The following is a 7,373-nucleotide window of genomic DNA, read 5'->3' on the forward strand; positions in this document are numbered from 1 at the left end:
TATATATATATATATATATATACACACACATACATACATATACACAGTATGTGTATGTATATGCTGTTTATATATAGTATACACACATAAACAAACATAATCTTCATTATTTATATAAAGCTGAACTCCAGGGATGTCACAAAAACTACCCTTACAGTGCCACCTCCCTTACAGTGCCACAACGCTCACTGCAAGGGTTAAATGCTTGGTATGCCAAAGATAAAGGAATGAGGTGTTATAGGTAACGTATTTCTCACTTTCTTCAGGTTGTGGACAGTTCCACGCCTTCATTGCATGTGATGACATTATTGTGCAAATGCCGACCAGAGTACATTACTCCCCATTTACACCTGTGCGATTTGAAATACTTTGACCGTCACGTGACAATGCACGAGAAAGGGAATCCCATGATTTTCTAGTGCTTGTTCAAATCTATGCAATGTGCTTTTGAGCAACTTGGAAAATGGTGCAGGCAATTTCTGATGTTTAACGCATGACAACAAGCCTCCCACCCCCTGGTAAACTATACTTTATTTCACCTTTATTGGCCAAACCAAAAACACATGACACATGAAAATGCATAAAAATGGATAAAAATGCACTTGTGTGATTGGAGATATGTGTGATTGGAGACTATGGGTGACCCAGATATCTGATGATCCAACTCTCAGGAAGTGTCAGTTTTCTACCAGATTACCTGCACTGATATCTATGATTAGACGCCCTCCCAACCCTATTGTTCTGAAACTGTATTGTACTGTAAATTGTACTGTAACTGTACTGTCTCCACTATTTCGTAAAGCGCTGAGCAAATTGTTGGCACTATATAAATCCTGTATAATAATAATAATAATAATAATATTTAGACAGCTCAAATTGGTGCAGCAGAGAGAGCGAGTGTAATGAAATCTTGTACAGTCTAGATGGGGCTAAATTTAATAATCTTACCAGCTCCAGCTATAGAAGGGGACCTTGGAACCTGTTCTGAATACTCAAATTGGTAAGGTTCCAGAGGGCTCTTCACTTTCTTATGTTTTACCAATGCCTCCAGCTTCTTTGCAGCCAATGTGTATATCTCAGAGTCTTCGAGTTTACCTGTGAAAAATGTCCAAAACATCACCAAACTGTCTCATAAAGTTTTGACATAAAAGAGAAAATTCAGCTGCTTCCTTTACTGTCTGGGCACTCTTTTGGGCTAATGAAAGTCGGTTTTATTTGACTTTTACAGCAGCAACTCTACAGTGGATCAGCAAAAGAGAGCTTTTACATCAGTACACTAGTAGATAGTTTGCTATGAAGAAGGACGGTAGAGGAAGCAGGCCATAGTTTCTTCAAGTAATGTAGATTTTAATGACATTTTAAGCGTTCATTGTCAAAGAGTAAATTATCACATTTTCTTGTCTAAAAGCAAGAACCTCTGAGTGAATATCAGTTTTACATGGCAGGCCTATAGATTAGGGATCTGGGTTCAGTCTAAACCTGAGCTCCTTCAAACAATGGTACTTCCACCCAGTCAGCTGTAGGCCGGGCATTCTCCACCCTGCAGCTGCATGTAAACAAAAGGGGCGGAATGCTTGTGCTAATGTAATTTATCAAATATAGGTATGTGTCCGTATAAGGTCAATGACATCACTGCATCCCACCCCTTTGCTTACATTAATCTGGAAAGGAGCTTCCTTTCATGCTTGGAAAGATCTCCTTCTGGGTTCAGAGGAGCTCAGGTTCAGACCAGGTTTGGCCTGAACCTGAGCTTATTCCTTCGCACGGGCATTGCCTAAAAGTGTCTAAACCACCAAGCTTTCCTTGGCTGCAGCTGACTACTTCAAAAATGAGGTGGCTGCATTAGTTTTCTTTATTTACTAGTATTATTTTTATTTTTACCATGGGAACCTGCCAATAACACACTGCCTGATAATACTCACACTTGTCACCCTAAAAGAGGAAATGTGCTATTACTACAGAACACCTCACCCTCCCATCTCCATAACATGGGGGGGGGGGGGGTCTGTTATGAACAAGAGCAAGGATAACATATTACAGTACACTCTCCATTCAGACTGGCATGAGGGGGGGGGGGAGTGCTAACTGATAAGCGTTCAGCACAAGAAGACCCCGTTCACACCAGGGCGGTTCGGCCAAGCGGATTCGGCCGCACAGATCCACTTACATGAACGATCCCATACATTTCTATGGGAACCGTTCATGCGACTGTGCGAGACCACGCAATCCGAACCGCCCCCCGCCCGAACTGCTCCCTGCACTATTTGCGTGGTAACCGCGCTGATCTGCAACCGTTAATTCTTAGGATTTAAATATATTTGAAGTCCCCATCTGTGTCCTTAGTACTTTGCTGAAGACATTTGCTTTAATATCTTATACAAGCTTTAATTAAACTTTTCCTAAAGGAAATATGGGGATGCCATTGCTGACCTTTTACTGCTCTATATTATTGGTCTATATGCTAATCCTCTGAAATCAAAAGTCCTATCTGCATTATTGTTTAATTTCTTCATATGTAACTGTGCCTAGGTACTCCTGTGCTAGAGAGGAAGCTGTACCTTAGAACCTGTTTCTGCTTCATTCATTATATAGATCTGATTTTTCTGGAAATTAGGAATGAAGCACAGCTCCAAGAGAAAATTCACAGTAACATGGTAAAAACACAAACTTCATGAAAAAAGGGTTACATAGTATTTGATTTGGGTTCTGGTTAACTCTAAACCCAGACTCAAGACATCACTGCCTACCACTGTGCTCCACTCCTACTATTGTAATATAGTAGACTAGGAAAAAATGCACTGGTGGAAACAGACATGTTCCAACTAAAACCAAAAATATATAAAACATAGATAATATCAAATCATACCAGTTTTGTGATGGGAGGAGTTGTCTGACTCAAAGCAAGGTGTCACCGGTAAGAAACTAGGACGCACTGGTGTTGTATCTGACCCTGAGCTTTCATCTTTCGTTGACTTTTTCTTTAACTTGAATTTTTTTAAAGAAAAGGCTCGACTAAGTTTTTTTTGAGTCCCTTGCTTCTCATGAGAATCTCTGTCATTTCGTTTCTGGTCTTCATCAGGAAGAGAGATTGTGGATGCCGCCACTGTACAGGCAAGCAAAGGATTGGGTGATTTTGGCCGTTTCAAGGAATCCCCCTTAGCTACATTCTTTCCATGGTCATCTAGTACAGATTCAATAGAGCCTCTGGATTTACTGTGTAAGCTTCCATTCCTCCCCTTTGGAGTAGATGCTTTCTCCTTATTTTGCTTTCCCAGCAGTTTCTTAATATTAGTTGTGAAGCCATGTTTGGTTTCCTCCACCCGATTGATCTCCTCATGAAGGTCATTCCACTTCTCACTGCGGTTGGAGTGCTCCTCCCGAAATGTCGGGCTGTGACTTTTTTCATCTTTACTCTTTCCAGACCCTTTTGTTTTCTTGGGTTCAACTTTTTTACCTTTTTTTGTAACTCCGTCTTTTATTTCCTCTTGACTTGTCCTTAATCAGAAAACAACAAAAAAACACCTCTGTTTAGTAATTTCGTAAGTAAAATGAATGATCAAGTGTCACATATTTTTTTTTCTAAAGACCTTGAGAAAATGTTTAAAATATTCATCCCAACTGTCTTAATTGATCTTTTTTGTTTGATGACCTGACAGCAGCTCTAAACATACACTCACCGGCCACTTTATTAGGTACACCTGTTCAATTGCTTGGTAACACACATTGCTAATAAGCCAATCACAGGGCAGCAACTCAATGCATTTAGAGCAGGTTCACACCATTTTCCGGACCAGATATGGTCCAGAAAATGGTGTGAACCTACACGCAGTTCCAGTGCATTTCAGACCAGACAAGATGATGCATGCAGTATTTTTCTGGTCTGGTCTGGAATGGACTGCGCTGGTGTGAAAAGAGGCCAGAAATAGCATAGGGATACATTAAGATGCATTTTTGGTCTGGAAACAATCTGGTCTGGTCTGCAGATGATCTGGATGTGGTATGAATGGGCCCTAAGGCATCTAGACGTGGTGAAGATGACTTGCTGAAGTGCAAACCGAGCATCAGAATGGGGATGAAAGGGGATTTAAGTGACTTTGAACGTGGCATGGTTGTTGATGCCAGGCAGGCAGGTCTAAGTATTTCAAAAACGGCTGATCTACTGGGATTTTTACGCACAACCATCTGTCGGGTTTACAGAGAACAGTCCTAAAAAGAGAAAATATCCAGTGAGCGGCAGTTGTGTGGACGAAAATGCCTTGTTGATGTCAGAGGTCAGAGGAGAATGGGCGGACTGTTCCGAGATGATAGGAAGGCAACAGTAACTCAAATAACGTTTCAACCATGGTATGCAAAATACCACAACACGTCGAACCTTGAAGCAGATGGGCTACAGCAGCAGAAGACCACACCGGGTGCCACTCCCATCAGCTAAGAACAGGAAACTGAGGCTACACTTCACACAGGCTCACCAAAATTGGACAATAGAAGATTGGAAAAACATTGCCTGGCCTGATGAGTCTCAATTTCAGCGGCTAAATTCAGATGGTAGGGTCAGAATTTGGCGTAAACAACATGAAAGCATGGATCCATCCTGCCTTGTATCAACGGTTGAGGTTGGTGGTGGTGGTGTAATGGTGTGGGGGATATTTTCTTAGCACACTTTGAGCCTATGATGGTATCATGTCAATATGGACCAAAATCCCCAACACCCTGTTGAATCTATGCCACGAAGAATTAAGGCAGTTCTGAAGCCAAAAGGGGGTCCAACCTGGTACTAGTAAGGTGTACCTAATATAATGGTCAGTGATTGTAAATAGGACACCCCCACTGCAGTGTTAAATTCCTACTTTGGCGCCAATGCCACCCCTAGCATCTCAATATATTTGTGACTGTAGAGATTAGGGAATCATGTGGCAATGCACATCATATATCAATAATCTCTTTGTTTTCACATTGTCTGCCATAGTAAGAAGCTGCTGGAAATTCAAGAGCTTTGCCCCTTTACACCCATAGAGGGTACTACCAGAGTCCAGCTTCTTACTATATGTTGTGAAGGGCCTGAATAGATCTGTCCTTGCCCAAGACAAGGAGTTTGGGATCCTTTGGAGAGAATTCCAGCATAATTTAGATTTAATGAAATATTATATTTTCAGTGTGGTTCTACCACAAAAACTCTGGGTGGACAATTAAGAGTTTCTGAGGGTAGCCAATGCAATATTTACCAATATCTCTGCATGAGCAAAGACACAGTAGAAATCTTCAAAACAATTCCCATTGTCTCTGAACACATTTGGAAAAACTTCTTGACACTTGAGGGTATTTTCAGGAAAATCCTGTTTGCTCAGGGCCCCCTGCTTAGAACTGCCTTGTATGTAGTGACATTGCTTCCTGTTTCTCAGCCCTCTAGAACAGTGCTCCCCAACCTTTTTATCACCGCGGACCGGTCAACGTTTGATAATTTTACCGCGGCCCGCTGAGGGGGGGACACATTGATTGTTTGTTTATATTTTAGATTGGAATCACCTGTCCTGATAAATCCATATTTCAAGTAGACGTGTTGCCGCTTTGTGATGCCTTCATTGCATCGCGCACTGTGATTGGCTGGAGATGAACTTTTTCATCTCACGACGCTGCGCTACGCACGCTGTCGCCGGGCAGAAAGGGGGATCGGAACTCACTAGGCACACTGCAGGCGAAGGACCGCGAGTGGCCGCTCGCCTGTGCGCCGCGCTGCTTCGCCTGCAGTGTGTCACAGCCTTTAACCTCTCATCCATGGAAAGTCGCACACGTTCCTTGGGCGGCCCAGTACCATTTGATCCACGGACCATTTGATAGAAGACACAGAGATGACACCCCCATAGGAGGAAACCCTCAAAAATGATTTAATGCCCAATCTACATATCCTACATGTAGCAGTTCCTATACGAAAATGACTCCCCTTCAATGGTCGGTGTCCAGTACTGAAAAGCCTTAATACTCAAGGTGCTCTATTGTTCAATTACTGACTTATGGGACTGAGATGGTTCTCAGACCCATCCCCTCCAACCCAATGTGCCTCAATATTGGTCATTGAGGCTGGTCCTCCAAATGACAGACTAACAGTGATGCATAGGAGGAGGCAGATGGGGCAGGAGCGAGCTCAACTTCCATTGCTGAATTCACTATTTACATAATAAAACACTCTTAGGTTTAGGGGCTGCTAGGGTGTCCTCCATACTAATGTTTGATTTATTTCACTTTATAAACAAAAATGACATATAAGAATGAATCTGAAATGCATTATATAAATGTGAGAATAGTCACCGCACAACTGAAAATATTCTAGCCACATTGTCGGGTTCAAAATGTTTGCACATTTGGGATCACAGTCTGTGCAGTGACCTGTTTGAATAAGATCTAGTAATGGGCTTACCTGACCAAGTACTTCTTAGGATCGTGGTATACACGCCCCACATGACCTAGGTGTGCTGCCTCATCTTGACTGACAGATCGTTTCAAAAATGCTTCCAAAACAAGCTTTGTTTCCTCCTTCACCTTTATCAGGCTGTCACCATCATCTGTGGGTTTTCCATTTGAATCCATCGAATATTACTGCGCTGTAATACAGAAACAAACAGATTTAGTTGAATGTTTATTAGCAAGGTTTCACTTATGACTGGACCTTACAATTGTTCCTATGTTAACCCCGGTTTTGTTAAAAAAAAATGAAAGAGAAGATCCAGGTCACCTGTGAATATTGTACAGATATATAACAAACTTTATTTCTGAGTCTTACCTTTTGTTCTGTATGTACTAAGATTGGCTGAATTTTGTCTCTTGTACACCCTAGGCCAGTGGAGGACAAATAAATATGAAATTCTGTCTGTCCAATCCAGGAGCCAGCAGGATTGTTTTAAGAGCCAGCTCTATTGACAACAACTAGAGGAAACCTCAAATGTTAGGCACATATCTATATATGATAGATATGTTCTGTTTCACAGAATTATTATGCATTATGTGTATGGTTTCTAGTGATCCCCTCTTACTACCTGACTATGCTAATGTGGAAGACTGAGCCACAATTGTATGCTATACTGTTTGTGCATCATGTGCTATCTTATTGTTTTATTCTATTTTGAAAACATTTAATAAAATACTTTGAAAGTTAAAAGTTAGGCACCAGCTGTAAATTGTAAGGAGCATTGGCCACCTAGCTCCTGTGATTTGTCCAGCCTTGCCCTAGGCACTCATCCTAACTGTGGTTTTTACTACACTGTGCTCATTACCATCACTATAATACAAACATCTCTATTCCCCCTCTACCCCACTGTGTAAGCAAGATCCATTACTACAAAGCCACAACATGAAGAGAAGGTTCATCATTTGTAGAAAGC

The 7,373-nt window shown here is 41.6% G+C and overlaps 1 long non-coding RNA gene across 1 annotated transcript; it reads right to left on the minus strand.

Moving 5' to 3' along the window:
• Positions 1–3,435: 3,435 nt before the first annotated feature.
• Positions 3,436–6,587, minus strand: LOC108800078. Its single transcript, XR_001942069.1, has 2 exons — positions 6,413–6,587; positions 3,436–3,495 (listed from the first exon to the last, which is right to left on the minus strand). It is a non-coding gene; the product is annotated as an uncharacterized LOC108800078 (long non-coding RNA).
• Positions 6,588–7,373: the final 786 nt, after the last annotated feature.

The sequence above is a fragment of the Nanorana parkeri genome, unplaced genomic scaffold, assembly GCF_000935625.1.
Source record: "Nanorana parkeri isolate BGI_ZX_2015 unplaced genomic scaffold, ASM93562v1 scaffold1902, whole genome shotgun sequence".
In the NCBI taxonomy this organism is placed as follows: domain Eukaryota; kingdom Metazoa; phylum Chordata; class Amphibia; order Anura; family Dicroglossidae; genus Nanorana; species Nanorana parkeri.